This window comes from Passer domesticus, chromosome 3 (genome assembly GCF_036417665.1).
Source record: "Passer domesticus isolate bPasDom1 chromosome 3, bPasDom1.hap1, whole genome shotgun sequence".
In the NCBI taxonomy this organism is placed as follows: Eukaryota; Metazoa; Chordata; class Aves; order Passeriformes; family Passeridae; genus Passer; species Passer domesticus.
The window spans coordinates 99,454,852-99,477,528 of NC_087476.1; the positions used below are offsets into that span (position 1 = coordinate 99,454,852).

Consider the following 22,677-nt stretch of genomic DNA (forward strand, 5'->3'; position numbering starts at 1 on the left):
GAAGACCCCATACCAATAAGTTCTTGCAGCCCTCCTGCAGCATGGGCAGCTGTAGGGCGTGAGGGAAAGCAGGGGTTGCCCAGGAGCCCTGGCCACTGTCCACAGGCAGATCAAAGGGCACTGCTGATATGTGCAGGAAGGGATTCCTGGTAGGATTTGCAGGACTGGAATTTGCCATCATCAGTCACTAACCAGCAGTGCCAGATCAGGTGAGATGGTTTAGTGAAACCACAGGTGTGGCCCTTTGTCTGTGCCCAGTGTCTGGTACAGTGGAGTTTTACCTTTGTTACCTCACATCCACTGTGCCTGTTCATTCAGGTTCCTCTCTCTATTTTTAAACAAGGTGTTTAGTGTCACCCAGTCAGGAAAATTACTCTGTGCCTTCAGGAATAGAAGCTGTACCTTATGTCTGCTTGCTCCATCTCAGGGGAGTCTCTCGAGGGTGATACCATTTAGCAGCCGTTAGCGCTGCTCCTTCATGCACAGCATTTCTGCTGCATCTGCTCTGAGACTGCAAAACCTGCCTTTGTGGGAAACTCACTGAAAGAAGGACAAAGGGAGCTGAGTTGTAGGAGAAGAAAGCACAGGGAGAAGAGGGAGCAGGATTGTGTGTTTTACATATTTATGGAAAAGGAGGGAGGATAAAAAACGCAGTCTGGGGAGATGGGCCAGGGAGACGGGGTGCTGTGGGCAGCGCTGGCGGAGGTCAACAGCCGCACAGTGCCGGGCCACGATTTGGGAGCACTGGCCTCAGGAGCAGGGACAGATACCAGCTGCGAAGGACAGATCCGAAGAGGGGCCTGCCCCATGCAACAGGGAGAGGAGAGTGGTCAGGGGGCAGAGGCATACAAATTAGGATAGGTTTTGTGATAATGTGGGTTTTCCCTGCTTTCATTGAGGGAAGAAAATTTTCAGGATTTGCCTAGAAAAGACAGGTAGTTTCTAGTCTTGGTGGTTTCAGAGAAAAGCTTAGAGTCATGTCCCAAGAGGAATTTTAAGGGTAAGTGGTTGGAAGTGGGGAACGAGGGGAAAGGCTGTTAAATACAAATATTTTACTGATATTTTTACTTAATTAGTTTGTTGTCCATTTCAAGTTGGCAAATTTAAGAGACAGTAGGCAGAGTGGCTGCTCTCTGGTCACCTCTTCCTTGCTGGAAAATGCAGCACTGCTCCAGCTCTGTGGCCCATGCTGCTTGGGAAGGGTCCAGACGCACAGCAAGCCTAGTGCTTCCATCTCACTTCCCTCTCCTGCATCCCCAATGTCCCCCTCTGCTTCAGGGAGCATTGGCTCCTTTATTCAGACCCCTTTCACACAACCACACATTGTCATGTTGTGTTCTGCAGAGTCCAGAAAGCAAGTGTACATGTGTGGCGATGACTTAGTGTCCTGGTGCCACTAACCCTGACCCATATGGGGACAGGAGGCCAGCTACAGGTGTCCATCACCTGGAGGAAGCAGTGGGTGAGGAGTGTTTTTATCACGTGTGGAGAAGGAAAACCACAGTATCAGCTGGAGGCCAAAAACAACAGCCGGTAGAGGAGGAATTCATTAAGAGAAAAGTCAAGAGAAGCAAAGTGTGTTTATGTAAAGGCAGAGCCAGCGGCAAGCCATCCTGCAACCCGCAGCCACAGAGGGTCAGAGCTGGAGCCATGCCCACCCAGCTGCTCCCACACCAGCCATCTCCTCAGCTGTGCTGTCCTGGCACTTGGCAACCCTCCTGCCCTCTCTCAGTTGGCCTGCAGGGTTACAGCAGAGGGGCTTCACCAATCCTGATGTTTTCACACCCCCCAGCATCATCATTTGTTGCTGAGGTTGGGGCACTCAGGCAGCAGTGGGCCCTGGAGCAAGTGGGTGGTTTTTCAGGGCCCAAGGCCCCACAGGGGACACACACCCCTGCTCCTCATGGCTTCTCAGCTTAGCATCCCCTCTGGCACACAGGCCAGCAAGTTCCCAGCAAAACAGTTGGAACAGACTTCAAAAGGATTTACAGGGAGCAACCTTTCTATCTCTTGATCCTCTCAGCTGCACACTGGATTAGGGGCTGGCTGAAGCCTGCAGCCCCCAGTCTGAGGCTCGCTCCCCTCATTCTCTGGGGATGCAACAAGGACCTGCTTATCCCAAGTCCCTCTGTTTCCCATGCTGGCCTGAGGCAAGTCCTGTCCTGTGTCAATGCCCTTTTCCGGATTCTGGCTATTGGGGCACAGGAGACCTCACAAGGACGTGGGATGAGTTTGCCCATTACAACACAACCTGGTAAAGCTGAGTAAGGCAGCAGTGTCTTCTCCACCTTGGGACTGCCATTAGGGCTGCCCCAGGCAGAGACCTTTATGAAGGAGGAGAGAACTAGCTCAGACCTTGTATTCCCTGACTGTTTTTGCCAAGACTTTTTCCAATAGGTGGGGATGGGATCTGAGGTGGAGTCACTTCATGAGGACAGGAAACTGCTCAAGCAAAGTTCATACTGCAAAAGTGGAGATATTTAGCAATCACCAAAAAAAAATAAAAAAAAATAAAAAAAAAAGTAGCCAGCATAGTGGACAGGGTTACTGCAGGGCAGAACACCAGGGCTTCCCTCCAAAGAGGAGGAGAAGGGCTGAGAGGCAGCATTGGAGCAGCAGAGCAAGGGTCGAGGAAACAGGGTGTGGAAGCAGCATTGCCGCACTTAAAGCCCACTTTTACCACTGACTCCCTGCAGGGCTCTGTGTAAATCTCCTTTGTGCTCCAGCCTACTCCTACAAAACACAGAGGGGGAAAAAGGTGGGCTGATTTCCAGGGGGAGGTGAAGGTGTCATGTGTTTAGAGAGCTGCTGAAAAAGGGAGAGGACTCCAATCTGCCACTGCAAGTGATGGATCCATTAGGCTCTACTGGGACAAGTTGTTTGCTGAGCCTTCGTCTCCCATGACACTCTCCCCACAGCTGGGCTAGCCAGTGCTGTGGGGGGACTGCACTGGGAGGTGCTGGGTAATCACTGGACAGAGTCACCACTGTTGCCAGTGCTGCTTGAGCTTGTTTGTTTTCCTTAATCCCAAGAGGCAGCATCTCTGACATGGCAGCAGCGTGATTAACAAGATCCAGCATTGCTGTCACAAGCATGTAATTATAGGTTTCCTGTGTCACTCCTGCTGGGAGGTCAGTGACTTGCCCTCCCTCACTCCAGCAGAGTGAAGCCGCCAACTCCCATCTGCCTCTCAACCCCCTGCCCAGCTCCAGCCTCCACTGCCCTGCCGAGGCTGTGAGGGATCAGGGAAACCCAGAGCAAAGAGGAGGGGACCCAGGAAGAATGAAGAAAGGGGGCTTAAAAGGCAGACCACAGAGGATCCTCCCGCCTTGTAGATACTCAGTAGCCTTAAGTTTACCCACAAGACTCCGTAGCACAGTGGCACATGCTGAGGCGGCTCAGCAGCTGCCAAGAAGGGGCCTGCCTTTCAAGAGAGGGTGACTGGTGCATTTAGGGAGGCTGTCCTTCAGACCCCACAGCAGTGGGAACTGCCTGTTCAAGGGAGACCTTGGTCCCAGGGAGATGGGAAACATTTTCCTCAAGAGCACAGGGCCCTGCTGGAAGTCAGTATGAGGATTGCACTGCCCACAGATGCAGAAAAGTGGAAACTGTGCCCTGTTGCCCCTCCCATGATCCTTTTAAGTTATCACCATACATCTGAGATCATCCTGAGAGGCCTGGGCAATCTTTCCCATCCCCTACATCCACATACCTCTGCCTACAAGTATATAATGTATGGGAGCTTTGCCACAGTTTGCCCATGTTCCCCCAAAGGCACTGCAAAATCATTTAGGAGGCCACAAAGGAATCATCCTGCTCTTCAACATGTATGTTTCCCTTACAACTAGCAGGCTGGTGAAGGAAGCAGAGAGGGGCTGCTCTCACCAGATCAGTTTCTGAAGCTGTTGTACATGGGATTAGCTGCAAATCGCAGTGGAGAAGGACCCGCTGCTGGCCTGTCAGAACAAGAAGAGTTTTTGTGCCGCATTTGCTCCTGGAGAAGGCCAGGTTTCCTCGAGCTCTGTTTGTTTAGTTACCCCTACAGAAGGGAATCCATCACATAGCCTCTTTTATTAATGCTGGCAATCATCTGCAACCAGCTGTTGCCCAGCTGTCAGAGCTGGTATTGCATGGGAATCCCTGCACAAAAAGCCACATCTTGTTATAGACCTGGGCTCCAAAAGAGATTTAAGGAAGAGCCTGGGAGGATATGGCAGCAGCCTGTTTAGTGGGGTTACTGGAACAGGCAGATGCTGCCAACCTCACCTCTTAGCCACACAACAAAGTGCAGCTCAGCTGTACCCCAGGCTGGCCGTGTCCCCACAGCAGCCAGTATGAACATTCACCCTACGTCGGAGCAAATCCCTTCTGTCTGAGGAGCTGCTGCATGGTCATCACTTCTCAGCCCGAGCAAAGAGTAGCTCTCTCCAAAGCACCACATGCTGTTGTATTTAGATGGGGCCAAAGCCCAGACTTGTGTGTTCAGGCCAAAACAGATTGGCACCTCGTATGTAAAGCTAGCTGTGAAATTGAATCTCAATTCTTCCTTTACTGATCCCAAGTATTTGCATCCAGTCATGCATACCTTCCAGAAGGTCATCCAGTTTCAATCCAAAGACATCAAGAAATAAAGAAGCTGCTATCATCCACAACAGAGTGCTCCAGCAAAGAGCTGCCTCCACTATTGAAAAATTCTGTCTTCATCCTCGTTTGGATTTTGCTAGCATGAGGTAAGAAGCAGGCAAACCCTACCTGAGCTGTGTTCTCAACCTGGCACAGTTACCAAGAGCTTCAGTCTTGAAGTAACCACTGTATAAACCTACATGGGAGCAGACGGTGGGGAACTTTGTTGCATCAAAAGGTAAACAAGCTCCATCCATAAAATGTGCTGTGAGCAGGGGCAAGATCTAGAACCTCACAGACAGAGGGGGAGGGTTTTCTAGTTCATACCAGCAGTCATCCCAGCCACAAGCCATTGCTCAAATATCAAGGTTTCTCTGACACAGAAAACAAAGGAGCATGGAGGTCCTTCAAATGAGGGCTCCCATAAGCAGCCTCACATCACAAAAACCTGCAATTAATGCACAAGCTTAGGGGTCACTGGGTGACTTAGCCATAAAGATACTTCTTCAAGGGGCAGCACAAAGCTACAGTGGGAGTGCAGAGACAAACTGGAGGAGGCATGAGGCAGCTGTGTGGATCCTGCCAACCATCCTTCCCACTTCCTCCACAGGGAGCAGAGGGGAATGCTGCAGATGCTGGCCTGTGGTGAGGATTACTGCTGAAATCCTCAGTGCATGCCCCGTGTAGCTGGTCTGTGCAGTGATAGAGCACTCTGCACAGACAAGGCCTCCATAATTAGCCATCTTGCTCCTGACCACTTCCACAGTCCTTGAAACCCCCGTTTCCCTTCTTGCACCCCTCAATTCACATGACACAACACCTTTGTGTTTCTGAGTGTGCTTGGGGTGATTCATAGGCACATGGACAATGGCTTGTTTTAGCGAGAGGCCAGGGAGGAGCTGTGCCTGCCATGACAGAGACACTGCCGCTTTCCAAAACATTTCCCAGAAGGGAAACCCTTCACCTTGCTGAGGGCAATGTCATGTTGGCTGTGCTGCTGCGGGGTTAGCAGTGACTGACATGGGCAGGGTCCCCTCCCAGAATGTGGGAGCTAATCACTTCTGCTGTCACAGGCCCAGAGGTGGGAGCGTGTCCCATAGCAGATGAGACACAAAGTGCAAAACCCAGAGGCATTGCTTCTGGAGGAAACTGGGATGATGCTGTATACTGAACTTCTATTATATTTGAATTTCTGTATAGTGGAGGGATCAAAATGTTTGCATACAATGCAGGTAACTTTGAAAGCAAAGCACAAGGCATCCTTTAAACACCAGGCAAGGAAGAGGCAGGCAGTTATTTGCCATCTACAGTACTATTAGATTGGTTAGGACCACCACCGCCATCAGTCCCAGTGTGGGCAACTACAAGCTGATCTAGAGAGATCAAGGACATTCATCTCCATTTTCTCCATCACTCACATAACTAAATGTGTCATTTTTCTCTTCTGCAGTTCACAAGAACATTGCCTGCTGGCTAAGGGAAGCAGACTATGCCACGCTTTACAGAAGGTTGAAAATTTGTTCTGGCCAATCTGATTTGGATGGAAATACTTTTCTGATCCCCATTCCCCCTTCCTTAAAGCTTGAACACATGCATTAGACATGTCAGGCAGGTCTTGGAGGTGTTTCTGTGTGCCACTAAAACCACCAAGATACCCCACAACATCTTACATCTAGCAGAAGCCAGTAACTTGTGCATCAAAGGGGAAAAAAAACCAAACAAATACTTTTTAAATTTCTTTTCATCATGCTTTCTAAGTGAATCAAAAGGGGGGAAAAAGTTTGTTAGTGGGTTTATATGGGAACTTGAGATAAGGATTAATTTAGCAGAATTGTGTATATTCCCCAGAATTAATTAGTGCGCTGCACCAAACTGAAATGAGATCACTTTTCGTGTCCCTTTTGGCAATATCACCAACTGGAACATCCAAATCTCAATATTGCAAGCTTAATCCCTCCGGTCCAGAACCCCGTTATTCTGATATCCGATCCCCTCCATAAACTCAGCAGTCCTGCCCATGAATTATGCAGCTGTCCTAAGTCTTAAGCATCAGCTGCCATCCCCAAGTAAGATCAAGATCATGAGGAATGGGAAGAGGGACAAAAAGTAAGACATTGCTTTTTCCATAGACAGAGCATGCCCTATAGCACATCCCAGGAAAAGAGCCAGAACTCCCCAAAGTGCCTATGCTTTTCTAGTTAAGATGTAGAAGAGCCATGGAGAAGGGTGAGAGGCATTTGATCTATGTATTGTATTAAGACCATTTTTTGAACTTGTATTATTTTAAGGTCTTGGTCCTTGAGATTTCTATGAAACTCCATTTTTCACTGCTTCCATTTTTTTTTTCTATTTATCTAACCCACAGATGTAACTGCTGCGGGAAGTACCGACAGGACATGACTCAGAAATACATACAAGTGTATCACTCTACATTTATGCAAGTAAATTCCCTTGGATTTGCTGCCAAGGATGGCTGCATTGCACTGGATGTAGCAGGTACTTGTACCAAAGTCCTCAGGGCCCTCTGAGTTTGTGTAAATGATCCCTCCTTGGACACCCTGGGGCCTTCTCCCTTGAGAGGGAACAGCTATACTTACTCAGGCCTGTGACCCACCACCAGAAGTCACAGAATCATAGAATCACTCAGACTGAAAAGGACCTTAAAGGTCACCAAGGCAAACCATTAACCCAGCACTGTCCTACTACTGTCTGCTAACAAAAGAAAGGAAGCTGATGGAGAGTGGTGTGTTTTGGAGTGTGAGGTGAGATCATACACTAGCTGACCCCGCACCAGGAAGTCAAGCCCAGCCTCATCTGTGACGCCTCTGCTGGTCTTTATCTGATGGAAATGTGATTAATCTATCCACAGCTGGGTCTGAGGGGAACTTGCAAAAGGTGAAAGCTCAGTGAGGTGAGAGGTGGATGAAGGATTGTTTGGCCCTGATGGATAAAAGCTTTCCTGCAGCTCAGGCCGAGGGGAGCAAGACTGTGAGCATTGCAGCAGGACAGAGGAAAACTGAAAGTCAGTGAGAAAAAGCAAGCTCTAGCATGCTCCTTTGGGATACTTTTTGAATGTCATTACCATCATGCTATGGCCAGCTGCTGAAGGAGATCCCAAATTACAACAAAAGACAGAGGTTCTGGGAGTTCTGAAACAATGCCATAAAGCAGGACAAACATTGCCACGAAGACATAGGAGCAGCACTGGAGAAGCTGACCTTGCTACCAGGCTCTGCAGAGGAGCACCAAGTCATTGGGTCTTTTCTACATGTCCTGCTTGAAGGACATGTAGAATCATTCCTTCTTGAATTCTGACTGCCAAGGTGCTCCAGAGTGAAAAAGAACTTAAAAAAAACCCCATAAAACAATACACAAATACGGTAGAACAAGAACGAAGCAAACATTTATCTGCATCACAGAACACCTCCATTGGGAATTCCAGAGAACTCTGATGTCCTTCATGACAAGGACCAATTAAATGTTACATCCTTGCAAAAAAGGCATTTCCACTTTACCAATCAGGAAACTTAATTACCAGGAGATTCCAGCTGATGTTCCTAAATGTTCTTTTAAGAAGCCTTAAATCAGATGTCTAAAAGCATTTACAGGCATGTTAAAAATGGTCTCAGTCTTTCCAAGATTTTTCATGTCCCAACTGTTGCTACCTGAATAATTGCCAGCTGACCTACTTCAGCATCCATTACCACAAACATTTCCATAAAGCTGACAATTATTATTTTTGATAAGAAGGCATAATTCAACTACTCATTTTTCTAATTCCAAGGCTCCCAATGCCATTTCCACCTGATAAAACAGAGAAGAAGGTCATCAAATAATTTGCTTAAAATTTCTCTGAGCTTTCACAGTTACCTCTTGCACAGATTTTTTTTCTTCTCAATCTGAATGCAGCAGACTCATGCATGACTATATGGGGCCATTTGATCCTATCACCAAACAAACGCCCCCCCTGGAAATCAGGAGCTAGCAAGTCCCAGCAAGAAAAATCTGTGTTCCAAGACCATGGATGACTGTAGTTGAGATCTGTATTAACATGCTCTTTCTAGGCTAAAAGAGAATTCATATTTTTTTATTGTAAGTTCACTTTATCCAGACTTCTGGTTTGGATCACTGAATCGGATGTTTGAACAAATCTTCCCACTGCTCCTCTTATGGCAGGATAGCAAGAACCTTATTTGACAGGGCTGATACTATTTTGTAAGATAAAAGCACACAACTTTTTGAACATCAAAAAAGTGACCCTTCATCACTTACAATGCAAGTAGGAATTCCTGACCATGAAAATACTAATCTTAACACTTTCCCAGTCTGTGTTAAATTAGTAGCTTTCATATGCAGCACTTCGGGCCATTTATGAGGCGCATTTCCTGCAATCAAAAACATATGTCCCATAAATGGCCCATTTCTAAGTTTGCTTTCCTAGAGCAGCTGGCCATTCCTGAGAATACAAAGAAGAATATATCTAAGCAGGCGTAGTGTTTGCTGATACCCGGAGTTCGATGGGAAATAGCAATCCCTTCCAGCAAGAAAGAAAACAAGAGTAGCTGAGTTTCTTTTTAAGGAAAATACTAAACTGAAAAATCAAAAACCCTGTCTTCATTAGAGTTCCGCAAAGATTAAGCTTTACAAGAACCATGAAAATTTCTGGCCTCCTGGCTGTCCATCTGGTAGGGATATATTTTCTTTCTGGAGCAGGTGAGCTATCAAAACCTAAGGGGGTGACTTCCCATCTCCCAGCCTTCTTGGATCTCTGACTGCTCAGCTGCATCTCTGATTTCTGGACCTGAAGGGAAGGCTGACTGTCTGAGATCTGCACAGAAAGAAAATTTCTGTTAGTCCCTGCCTACAATGCTCTTGGCAATTATATTTTCTTCTTGCAAAAAAAGAGCCAAGGATACTTCAGTTTGATTTTCCCAATGGAAATCTGCAATTTTGTTACAGAAACTGCTGAGTTAGTGAAAATGGCATTTTCCATTGGAGAATTATTCTGATGGAAAATTTCCCAACTAGCTTTATTAATACCCTTAACATTGTTTTGCCATTCCTCCTATTTGTGTATCAGTGTCTGGCCACTGAACCAAATTTCCAGCCAGGGCTTTCATAGCTATCATTCCCAGAGGGCCATCATGTAATTCTTGGAGTACAGTAGACCTGAGATTTATTACAGTAAGTGCTCTGGTGCCATACGTTAGGCAACCTGGATGTGTATTTCAGTACTCTCTTCCCAGCCAAGAAGGCTCAAAGAGGCTGCGTGCTAAGCCCATCTCCTCATCTTTTCATCATCAGATGTCTCCGTCCCCTCGGCATGTTCTCTCTTTCACATTGTGTTAAGATACCTGCCGCTCTCCAGGTGCTCGTGGTACCAGTCACTAGGCATTCCTGCCACACCACACAAGCAGGAAATACCCCAGAAAACCTTCCTTCTTCCTAACCAGGCTGTTCCTGCTAACACTGAAGCCAGTATTCAGCATTCACAACCGGAGTAAATTGTTTCCTCTTGAGATAAGCTGTGGTTAAACCGCTGACCTCCCAAGATGACCCATGGGTCTTTTCTCTGGGTGTGAGCACAGCACTACAGACAGATGCCAGCGAGCCCCAAGTGTGGCTCTTTTGAGTATTTTACCCTGATGTCTGGCTTTCAGCATCAGTGTTTCAGGCACATGGCGATGTGCTGCAAGCTAATTCTGCAGGCAGTTTCATTTTCTGTAAATGCAAAGTTGTTTGCTTCATCTGGAGCCTTGGCACATCATGTGGATCAACATTACTTCTGTCCTTTGTGCACTGGTCTATTTAGGGAGTGTAATAGTGTTGATGTGTTGGGCAAGACCCATTGGTAATAACTGCCTCTGCCCAGAAAGGAAGATAATTGTGACATATCTTGTAGTTGAGGTGCCTTGAGGATAGTCTCATGCCTCAGTGTGATTTATGAATATAATCTACAAGACCCACAGCATATGGCTGAGACTCTGGAATAATCACTTTTCCCTTATTTGCTCCACAGCCATTCTTGACAGCCTCACAAGTACCTCTGCAGACACCCCTTGTTGTCATTTCCAATAATCTCTGCCTGCATTGCTCTGAAGTTAAAAATGTTCTGCAATAGCAGGGCCAAGACCCTCCATCAGAACATGGGTGTGGAAACTATCCTAGAGTTGGCCTGTTGTGCTGGAATAAAACCTTGTGTGTGTTATTCACAGGGGTTTTTTACCATCAGCCAGCATTCCCATAGGCTTGATAAGTTTTGCTTAGTCAAACCTAGGCCAAGAATATCCAAATTTGTTCACAGCAACTAGGGAACCACCACAAAAGGGAAAACTCCATCCTCACTGACATCCTCCCTTAGCAGAGGGAGAGGAGAGGATCCCTGGTCCTGCCCACGTTGTCATTTTGCCTCTACACAGGTTGTCCCACAGATGGGTTCTCAGAAGCACAGTGGAATTAAAATAATGTTTTTCTTTCAACAAAGCTTTCTCTCATTAATTTTTTCAATATTGATACTCCCCTTAAGGACTTTCACCTCCAAGGGGAGACTGTCCCCCAAAAAGGGAACAAAAAAAGTTTTGTTTCAGGCTGTTTGATGCTGTTGCAACTCCCTGTCTTCTGGAGTAGCTGTATCCTTTGACACAGCAGTTCCTAGAGCACATTTTAAGGCCAAATCAGCCTCAGTTAATAACCGTTTTTGTATTGCTTCATTTTACATACCACACACTAACTGCTCCCTTGACACAGTATGTAAACTCTCTCCAAACTGGCAATACACTAGTAATTTCCTTAAACATCCCACTTCCCCACCTCCCCACACATTTAGAAATTGTTTAATTTTCCTTTTTCTTTATTTTTTTTAAATTGCATTTTTCAGGAGCCTAAACACAAGACCATCACAAGTGCCTTTATGGAGAGAGGATTTGAGATAATTCCCATCATCTAGGCAACTATTTCACCCACTGGTTTAACAGAAGCCACTATTCTGTGGTTTCCTCTTGAGCTTTTTAGCAGCCACTGTATTCCTGGATTATAATCCCACTCTGGTCACCATTTCTTGTTTTTCTTTCCTTCTTAGACATAATACAAAGAGCCACATGGTCACGGATCAGCGCTTAGTGAGTATACACAGCAGTCTCTCCCACTACAACTTGGCCACGAGTATGGAGTAAATGTTGCTTTCTCCTTCAGCATTTTGGCCTGCCTTCTTAACCATTTATTTGCTTCCTGGAGGCTGTTTAGTTTAGGGATGTAAAGAACAGGTTTGATTACATATTCTCCCAGAATATCTGTGAACTGATCTTGGGCACCTGGTGATCTCCATGTCAGGTGCTGCTCTCATACCAGTGAATCCTCCCGGGGTGGAGTTCAAACACCCAGGCTGTTGTATGTACGTGGTCAGCGGTGCCGAGGCCTCACCGCAGCACACAAATAGCTCACACCATTGCCAACACACGTCTCTGCTCACAGCTTCAGGCTTCTGACCTCTTTTCTTCTCTCTTCTCCATAAGGGACAATGTGGTGCCTTTGTTTCCCACTTTGCTGATAGGGAAGCTGAGGTAAAGAAACCATCACCATGCAGCAGCCATGGGGACTCAGCCTTCCTGTAAGGCACTGCAAATGCAGCAGTTAGCTGCCAGGATGGCTACGAGTGAATGCTCTGTAATTCCTCCCTATGCCATGGGGGATCTCTTGTGGCACTACAGGTGCCAGGCAGAGGTGCCTCATGATAAACAGAGGTGCTTGTTTACTCTTCAGGCACTGTCTCTGCTCATGCCCAGGCAAGAAAATGTCTGATGTGCATCAGCTGTGGAGGGCACAATTAGGAGCAGAGAAAGGGGGCCCATGCATCTTCGGGAAAAGAGAGAACTGGGGGGACAGTGCATCAATACACCAGGCACCCGGGAAGGGAAAGGCATTTTTCACACCTTCCTTCTGGCACCACAGCATATCCTGGCAGGGCTGTGGCAATTCACCTGGGGTGTTACATCATTGGGGCCTGGCAAAAAAATGCTGAAAAGAAAGAAGTTTCACCAGGCACCCAAGCACTGACTACAGGCACAACAGCATTGTTGGAAAGGTACTGAGATGTCAATGAGTCACAGGTGCAGAGTCACATCAGAAAGGGGATACCAGCTTGTCCCCTCCCAGTCCAGTTTCAGAAGGAGTTGCTGGTCCTGCTAGTGGTATTTTCCATGTAAACTTGGCAGAGCTGGTGATGCCCAGGATTAGCTTCCTTTAAGGGGGGGAAGGGAAAGCCAGGTGATACTTGGAGTTGTGCTAGCCTGATCCTCACACAAAAAGAATACTGGGTTCTTCCCAGGCTCCGCTTCATTCTCTTGCCTGCATGAGAACCACATCACTCAGCGGGGACTGGCTGGGAGGGCAGAGGAAGAGAGAAAAGCCCAAGGAAGCTAATGCAGTTATGCTACCTAGGCTGGACTCATGCAACAGTCATTAGGGGCATTACAGGATTCCTCTGTTTCAGAGAGGAATTTAAATGCCATGACTGCTTATTTGGTGGGGATTTTTCTTCCTCTTTGACGTGTTCCTGCTCCCCCTGCCTTGTTCACACACCACGCACACGACAGACCTCAGAACAGCTGCAAACTCTCATTGCTGTACAGAAAACAACAGGCCAGTAACTCCTCTCTGTTTTCTTTTAACTTAAATATGATAAATGTCAAAGAAAAGATGAGAAATTACTTTGGCCTGAAGCTCAGTATGGACAAAGTGAAAGTCAGGTTTAAGCCAATTTTCTTTAAGGCAATTATCTTACATGTTTTGCAGAGCATTGGTGTCCTGCCTCAGGAGAGGAATACTCCCACCTTTCCAAAAGCACCAGGCTAAGCATCAGCTCTGCTCAGTTCAAGGCAGCCTGTCTAACAAAGCATGGAGCTCCAAGCCATGATTTCACACAAAAAGAGGAAGCTGTTCAGAAGTATCTGGGGGAGAGGGCCTGCAAAGGAGGACTGTGCTATCACAGGCATTGGGAGGCTGCAGCACACAGGCAGAGCTGGGGTCCACGGCTGGACCAGGAAAGGCTGAAGGGCAGGAGTGTGCAAAGATGTTTTGGGCTGGAATGAGCCACAGATAGGAATGGAGAGCACAAGCTGAGCGGCATGGATGACATTTCCACAGTTGCTGTCTGCAATAAATGTGGATCTTGCCTCTGCCCTTGGTCTAGTTTTCCTCATGGATTCCATGGAGCCATGGTTGGTTGGCTGGTTGATTGAAGCAATTTCAAGCCCAAGAGTAAAGCTGGAGCTGCCTGGAGCAGTGCTACTGTCCACACACTGGGTGACCTCATGCATGTATACACCAGGGAGGTACATCCACCAGTAATGACCCAGGACCTGCAGCTTTAAACTCCAGCTCTAAGTGTTGCATCAGGTTATGTAAAGTTCAGTTGCATCACGCACTGTTGCACAATGCAGCCTGATGGCAGCGTGCCACCTTCATTCATCGATCAGGTCTCATCGGCCACAGCAAGCTGGTCAGGAGAGAGGTGTCTGCTCCTCAGGGTACCCCAGTGTGGGAAAGCCTCTCCCAGGTCACCACACCCTTCCAAAATGTGCAAGGGGAGTTGCCACCCAGTTCTCTGTGGTATTTGGCACAACAGCAGCACTAGAGCCCAGTAGGTGAGCAAGGCATGAGCTGTCCAGGTGGCCTCCTCTTGACCAAAACTGAGACCATGTCTTTTTGGTGAGATCCTCTCAATGCACTGCTCCATGGGAAGCTCTACCAGGCAAAATTTGCCATTTCAGAGCCCAGGACCCACCTCACCATGGTGTATTAGTGTGGCACCTCTTGCAGGTGGTCTTGGTCAGCCCAGCCCAGCACTGAACCCAGCCGATGTAGCTGCTGCTCTAAGCATTGCTTCCAGGATCTGCAGAATGCATCTGCAGATCAGCCAAGGATAGGGCACAGCAGCAGCACTGCCCTGCTCTAGCAATTCAAGCCATGGACTAATGGGAAAGATGGTGAATGGCTCTTCAAGGGCCAAAGGTGACAAGAAAGCAGTTGGAAATCACAGACCACCAGGAGCATACTTGAAGTTCAAAGGAAGTTTGCATTTATCTCCAGAGAGCCCCTGCTCAACACCCCTCCCTGGATGTGCTGGGCCACCCATGTTGGCAGGCTCAGCAATGTTCAGTGGATTCACTGCTATTGTGTGAAATGCTGCCTTCTTGCCAAACGGCGCCCCTCCTCTGCTAAAAGCGCAATCCCGCGATGACCCACTCCAGGGCGCGGCATTGCAAGCAGCGGCCCATCCACCAGGATGAACTGGATGAGAGCCCTGCAGCATGGGAGGATCTCTTCTGGGAGGGGTGTAGGGGCACCTACCCCTGAGCGAGGTGCTCTGTCCCCCTCCAGTGGCAGAGACCTACAGGAATAAGGCTTCGCTTCGCCAGCTCACCAGCCACAGCTATCTCACGCCTTCCATAGCAGAACGTGGGCATTTTCGCCATCGGGAAATGCCACATGGCATAGCCATGGTGGGTTCTGAAGCCACCAAGGCATTGTACCAGTAAAGTCTTCAGCAAGAAAGGTGTCCTCGTGTGTGGTCCAGTAGACTGTGGGAGACCTCAGTTAACCAGACCCTGATCCTGTGCAGATCTTGACATCAGCAAAGGCATACAGACCTTCATGGCTCCTATATTTACTTTTTAAAAAATAGTTTTTTACTTCTGCTTCTTCTCTGCCCAAGATGATGTTGCTAGAAATGGAGGAGGAAATCCCCAGTGTCTCTGTATACAAAACTATACATTTGGTCTTGCATTTGCCATGCCTGCATTTTCCTTTTGGAGCTGTAGTTGAGCAGGGACATGGACTGGTTGTTTGCAACCCTACCTGCCCCTGCAGTACATGTATCTTCACGGGGATCATCCCAGCTCTTGTGGAAGACCACAGGAAAGCCCAATGCAACAGGGATCCACCCAGATTGTGGCATGGAGATGCTCAGGAGACTCCTAGAGCAGCTGCTGGTAAGGTGGTAACACAGCACAAGAAGACGTGGACCCAGCTTCCCTGCAGACCAGATCACCTTCATGTAGCAGGAACACCCTCCAGCCTGGGCATGAATTTGGCACAGGGAGTATGAAGGTGAGAGGTCTGGGAATATAAAGGAGCCTGACAGGCTGGCACGTCTTGTGATTTTCCTCTGTGCAATGACAGGAGGAGAACACGTCCACACCCTCATGACTGATTTTAACACCAAGATATTGCACACTAGCTGCAACAGGAGCACACACTGGGGAAGAAAGTTACAACCAAGCCACAGCCCAAGTCTCCTGCAGCTATTTGCTCCCTCCAGGAAGGTACTCTGCAGCCAAAACCTGGCTTTGTCAGGTTTGCTCAGCCTGTTGAGTAGGATGAGGGTTTAATACCAGTCAGTCAATGGTGAACTCTGAGGGCACACTGAGCTGGACAAGGGCATGGAGAATTTGTTGGACCTACTGTGACCTCTGCTGGCTTGGTCTGAAATTGGTGTGCTAGTTGGCCTTGGTTCATCAGAATGTGGTGGGAGCTGGTCCACATGCGACAAGGCTCTCCAGAGCTTCCACACTGCAGTCCCTGGGGATTGCTTCCTCCAGAGATATCTTTGCTCTCACACCTGATGTAGACAGAATGCAACACCCTTAACACCTCTGGAAAGAAAACTGGCCCCAATCCTCATGACAACATCCTTCTGTCGTCCCTGGGCATACCAAGTTTAAGTTGTGATCTCCCCAGAAAATGATATGGGGTCAGGGAGTGACACTTTGAGACAGCAGGCTCCATGAGGCCATGGTGTCCTGCTCCAAGTTGACTGGTGGTTCGTGGGGTCCCACCACAGGCCTCCCCCATCCTGCCACTAGTGTGGCCATCACACTATGCTATGGAAGGGACCCTCTTGTGGAGGATGCAAAAGATGCCCTGAGCAACTGTGACCATGAGAGGCCATGACAAGTGCCTGCTTCTGTCTGCTATAGATGAGCCTTGGAAAGGACACCCTAACGAGCAGAACAGCTCACCCTTTTCAGAGCTGCATTCTCAGGGTCTGAGTCTTGATCCCTTTTTCTCCAAAAACAAAGCAGATTTAAAAGTTTCTGGCCTTTCCTAAGCCTGGCTGCTTGCTCCTGAATCCATGCTGCAATGTTCTGCCTTCTCAGGGACATATTGATGACAAGTTCTCCTCAGCAGCAAAGTTGCTTAGGAAGCTCCTGCCCTAGCCTGATGTTCTGGACTCTGCACAGCAATGTGTCCTTCCCCTTTTCCCTCATCACCTGTGGTGTCACTACATCAATGTACATGACCACAGAGACTGCTCATTCATTGAAACAGTTTGGGCTAAAGAAAAAAAAAAGGCTTCTAAAATCAAAGCAAGCTTTGTGCTCCTTTGTAACGCTCTCTGTGATCCAGCTTGCAGATGACAGCAGTAGCACAGCCAAAGGCACAGTCAACCTCAGCACAGGGGACAGAAACCTCTGGCCATTTTTGCTGCCAGGAAAACTGCAGCTCTGAACAGCACCCTTGGGGTTTTGGGACCCCAGAAGGAGGTGTTGCTTTGCTTCTCTTTAGATCAGGGGTTTGATCTTGCCTATGCAGGCAGAGAGCAGGAAGCTTTCTGTTTTAAAGGAAATCTGAGCTTTCAGTTTAATCCTGTGTTTTTAGGAATGCCTGGATCTTAATCCAAGCCTGGAGTTTGGATTGTTTTAAATGGATGTTGTGTGACATTTCAGAGCTAGTTGCATTTAATTGGTGACTTAGAGTCTGTTCCCACTGCCTTGTATGAAGTTTTAGACTACAGTTTGATGAGAAACACTGAAGCACATTCACTCACAAACCCCTCTCCAACCTTTACATATAAAAGGAAACATGGAGGGAGAGAGAGAGGCAAAATTGTTAACAAACCAGTAGGGTGCTGAACCTCACTCTGAAAATAGAAACCAGAAACTTATTGGTAGTGACACAATAAAGTGTCACAAGTTATTCCCATAAAAGATACTGCAGGACTAGATTTGGTTTGTGCTTTTTCCTATGCAAATTACCTCATCTACAACAACACAAATGTTTATTGTAGCAGAACTTTTTCAGTAATCAAACATTTCAAGATCAATTACTTCTGCAGCACCAAATAGGACTGAATGATCATACAAATTCAGAATTTTGCAGTCATCTGACCTCTCTTATAATTCAAATACTCTTCATCATAGCGAGCACACCTTCCTCTGGGCTGTTTGTTCCTGATAAACACAGGACAGATTCTTACCAGTGCCGCAATATGTACTGAACAAACATTGTATCATGATCTAAAAATAAAACCTGGTGAAATGAAAAACTGAGACATTTAAAACCCCCTATAAGACATTCCTGGGCTACGGGGATGTCTTTTGAAAAGCCAGGACACGCAGACAAATGACACAACACATCCTTATCAGACAACCTTTGTCCCAACTGCTTCTCTCCCACATGATGTATAGTATGGACTTGTGGACTTGACCTAATTGTGATGCTTTAGTAAGAGCCTAGCCTTTCTTTAGCAAAGGGGATTGTCCACACAGACAAGGGGAAGTGATTGGTACACCCCCAGATAACTAACAGTGTCACTGAAGAAAATATTGACAGCACTGAATAAAGGATGGTGAAAACCACTAGGGAGAAGGTTTTGTTATTACCCTTACTATTGCATTTGGGTTGCAAAACCACCAAGAAGATTCCAAATCCCATCTTTAAGCCCAGTGTGCAAGGCTGACATACGTTTGCCAAAAGCTGAGATCTGCTCCAAGCAAGACATGAACTGAGACAGGCAAATGAATGAAGAGCATAGAGAGGGGCAAGGTGATGACAGAGGGAGTTCCCAAATACGTGCTGTGCCCCACCACAGGATGAGCTGAATTTTCCAGGTCTGAAACAAAACTTGTACCATCGAGAGAGTTATGATGATTGTGACTGAGAGAAAAACTATCCTGCAATATCAGCCTTGACCTCACTGAAGCAAAACCCTCTTAGTCCCTGAGGCAGGGTGGAGTGAAGCAAGATAACTTAAGGAAAAAGAGACTCAAACACTCCCAAAACAAGAGGCTCAATAACAAGCAAAGAGTGACTGAGCAGGAAGGCAGTTGTGGGCTCTTGCAGTGGGCTGCAGGCTGAATCCCCAAAGCTGGAAAGTTCCTTTCAGTGTCCATATAAATATTTCTGTAAGTTATTTTTAAGTGTGTGTTTTGAAACTGAAGTATATTTAGACGAGTTAAATGAAAATGTGGTTTAAAGGAAGCTGCTTCTTTAGAAATTTCCCACACTGGGGAAGTCTGCTCAGCCGAGCTCGGTGCATGCCAGGGCTGCCCAGTCCCGCGGGCAGCTTTGCAGGCCGGCGCCATGCGGCAGCAGTGGCACCACGGGGCAGAAGCAAGGCCACCTGTGTCACTGGGGACAAGACAGCCGTGCACTAGTCCTCTTGTTGGCACAGGAACACTGGCAGCCCACACAACGTTTCCATGTTGCTTTTTGATCTTGGCACGCCAGGAGTGGAGTAAGATGTGGGTGCAGCACATGAGAGAGGAGAAGGGGGAAGGAGGAAATCCTGGATCCAGGAAAAGCCAGCTTTCTCCTTCCTGTGAGCCATGGCCGAGTGACTTTCCCAGGGCGCAGCAGGGGTCATGACAATAGTCTCTTCCCAATGTAGCAGAAGTCTGGGGTACTCATCACATGTGGTCTGATCCCAGAGCACTTGCCACAGATTCAGGATGTTGTTTTGGCCAGGATCCAACCTGGCTGGAGCGGCCAGCACCCTTTTCACAGAAGCCAGAGATCAAAAAAGTTAATGAGATGGACAGCACAGTTCCTCTGCCTGGTCAATGGACCATGGACCACAGCATGCCCCTCTGTTCTACCCCTCTCTTTCCCTGAGGGAGTTTTAGTGGGCTGAAAACTTATTTTTCCTTGCACATCCCAAGCCATTCTGCAGTACACATGGACAGCTTTCTGTCCCACCCCAGAAAGAACTGGTGATGAAGTCCTCCTACCTATACTTAAGGCTGAAGGAGGAACACAATTATTTATGAACTAGTTCACATTAAATAAAGCTGGAAGTGACAACATGTAGAAAAATGCTTTTTCTTCCATTTTTTGCTTGCATTATCTGTCATCTCATTAGCAGAATTCCCACAAGCCTTCCTGTGGATTTCAGCTGGCTGGGTTGATTTAGGAAAAACCTTCTGAAGTTTTTGCACTCCTGCCTGCACAGTTGGATGACTTTTTGGGGGAGTTCTGGGAAGTGCACATCCAAGAAAACCTTTCCAGGACTCTGATTTTCTTTTCCAGCTTTTATAGATAGTCCAGCTGGAACAGCAGCATCGTGTATGCTATAGTTTAGAAATCTGACCTAGTTCCTTTAATCCTCACTAGCCATGGGAGCTCTCAGAGGGCTCAGAAACTGTGCTCAGCCTCACCAGGTCACTTGCAACACAGGCTTTAAAGAAAAACTTTCATCCAAAAGTAAAAACATCCTTTGATGGATATGATATTTAACCTAAGATAGGGGGAAGGGGAGATTTTAAGCTTAAGCAGCAGCAAAAGTATTATAAGTCTTGTTTCTTCTGCAGATAAATGAAAGTTAAACTCTGTGAGATGCAGCCTCCATTACCCATGACAGCTTTCTCCAGGGGAATTCTATTAAAAAAAAAGAGCAAGAGGTGTATCTGCTAAATACAAATACAGGATTAACAGCAACTGACCCTATGGCAAGACCCCAATCAAGCTGCTGAAATGAAATACAAAGCTTGCAGTAAGTCCCAGATTCCCTGTTTGCTGTGCTGTGTATGCCCAGTGCTGGAGAGGCAGTGCTCCCCAGCTGGTAGGCTGCTGTCTGCAGAAAGGCTGCCAAGGGAGGGGGGTGAGGCCGCCAAAGTGTTATTTAATCACAAATAAAAGCAATGTTGCTTCTTTCTGCTTCTCTCCCAGTGCTATCCTTAGAGGGCCAGAAGTCACCTCTCTGAACACCATTTCTCTTCCCAGTCATCAGTCAAGCATTTTGATGCTCCTTTTATTTTTCCCTCACACACAAGGGCTTTTTTTTTCTCTTTTCTCAAAGTGAGGGCTTACTCCTTGAAACAGGAAAAGGCTGAGAAACCCATTTCTAGGTGCCCCTTTCTCAGTATAAGCAGAGGTTTATATAAACAATATTCATGGTCTGTTTGGAGTCTGTTTTCTTCTTACAATGATAGCTGCCACTTAAAAGGAGGAACAGACCTGCTCTCCCTCTAGTCAAAGCCAACGACAACATTTCTTATCCTAAATCACCCTCATCTTTTCCTTCTCTCATAGAAGTGCTTTTCCCAGGCTCCCAGCCTTTTTCAGGAGCAGTGCCCCAACCCCCCTGTTTCTTTTTTACCAGAGCTGGAGACTATATTCCCTTCCCATGAGAAAATGCCACTATAATATTTGCTGTTTTTTCTTTTTTTCCCTCTTTCACCCCACTCCCGTTTTTGTTTCCTTTTGACCCCAGTGACACACTGGGAAGAGCTTTCCACCCAGCCATGCCCACTGATACTGAGCGTCCCAGCCAAGCAACTACAGCTGATTTAAGACAAAGTCCTCTGAACAAATGCTTTGACCAGTCCCTTGCCATGCACCTTCCCCCAGATTGGTTTGCTTCTCTGTGTCTCAGGGTCCAGATGTTCCCACCGCCCTCCTCACGCCTCCTTTGGAGCAGAGATAACACTGTCCCAGAGAGGAAACCTCTGAGCCTCATCAGCAATGTTGAAAATGCATTTTGAATGCAGTCTTCATCACAAAGTACCCCGACAGCAGTGACATACTCATCTCATTGCTTTGATCAGATCAATTAAGTATATCAAGTATACAAACAGGACATTTGCTGAAATCAGCTATCAAAATTTAAGAGGTGGTCACTGCCTACCCTGCAACAAAATTCCTGTTCTTAATCTGCACAGAAAAACATTTACACAATCACTGGAGTTATGTTTTGCTTGTTTTTAGGCATTGGGAATTTTGGTTTTTTTTCCCAGGTTTCACATGCAGCCAAAGGGCTTTTCTGAAACAAAACTATTACAACCTACAAAAAGATGGGCCCACAGGACATTCTGACTGCACAAAAGCAGAAATATTATACTAACAGTAATAACTCGAATCATGAGAGCATTCAGGGTGAGATGGCTGAACAGAAAGTAACAAAGGTGGGTTTTGGAAAGATGTATAGCCCCTGCTGCTGCTGCAGAGCTGCTGCTTCTTTTGGATCCCTGGTGTCAGGAGAAAACCACCCTGGATACAGGTCACATCATCACTGTAAGTGTTCATACACATGTACCTGTGCAACGTCACCATTTGGCTGCAGTGAAGAGGAACCCCAATATTCCCATGCATGGCTGCACTCTGCAGAGGCGGCAAGCCTGTGGGGCCAGCCAGGCATGCATTTTTCCCCACCTCCTTCTTTTTCAAAGGGTCCTTTCTTATCATCCCCCCCTCCCCACTCAACCTCCCCATTTCCACATGTTACTGGCATTCAAGGCAAATATTTCTCCCAGACTCTTTGGTCTGGTGTGTCCCCCCTGACTTTTAGGAGGCCCCTTTATCAGGCAAGATCACGGCGAGCCGGGCAAACATTACCTCAGGGGCACCGTGAATCGGGGCTGGGGGTGTGAATAGGCCCCACACATTCTCTCCAGCCTCTTCCCTTTCCTATAGCAACCAAGTTGGGAGCAGGCAGGTCACACAGCCCCTCCGTTGTGTGGAGAGCCCTGCCGGGGCCGGGGGGGCAGCCATTTGGTGGGAGCGGGTCACAGGGGGACGGGATTGGGAACAGGGGGCACGGGGGCAGTCCTCAGCCCTGTGCAAATATGGCAGGGGGTGCCCCGGCTTCCTGCTCGGGGCCTGGCCCATGGCTGTGCCCCACCCGCTGGCGCCTGGCTCTCTCTTCCCCCTTAAGCAGCCATCTTTTCTGGTGTGAAAGCGGGGCTGCTCGTCTCCATCCTGGCCTCTTCCGCCCTTCAGAGAGGAAAAAGGAAAACAGCATAACAAAAAATCCTCTGTGTCAGCCACAGATCCCAATGG

The 22,677-nt window shown here is 47.5% G+C and overlaps 2 long non-coding RNA genes across 3 annotated transcripts; one reads left to right on the forward strand and one right to left on the reverse strand.

Moving 5' to 3' along the window:
- Positions 1-39: 39 nt before the first annotated feature.
- On the forward strand, positions 40-11,963 carry LOC135297273 (uncharacterized). 2 transcript variants are annotated; one of them, XR_010359322.1, is made up of 5 exons: positions 40-209; positions 4,576-4,730; positions 6,074-6,131; positions 6,989-7,119; positions 11,702-11,963. It is a non-coding gene; the product is annotated as an uncharacterized LOC135297273 (long non-coding RNA). The 2 variants fall into 2 exon arrangements; XR_010359323.1 differs by lacking the exon at positions 6,074-6,131.
- On the reverse strand, positions 9,164-22,415 carry LOC135297274 (uncharacterized). Its single transcript, XR_010359324.1, has 2 exons — positions 22,234-22,415; positions 9,164-16,240 (listed from the first exon to the last, which is right to left on the reverse strand). It is a non-coding gene; the product is annotated as an uncharacterized LOC135297274 (long non-coding RNA).
- Between the last annotated feature and the right edge of the window lie 262 nt (positions 22,416-22,677).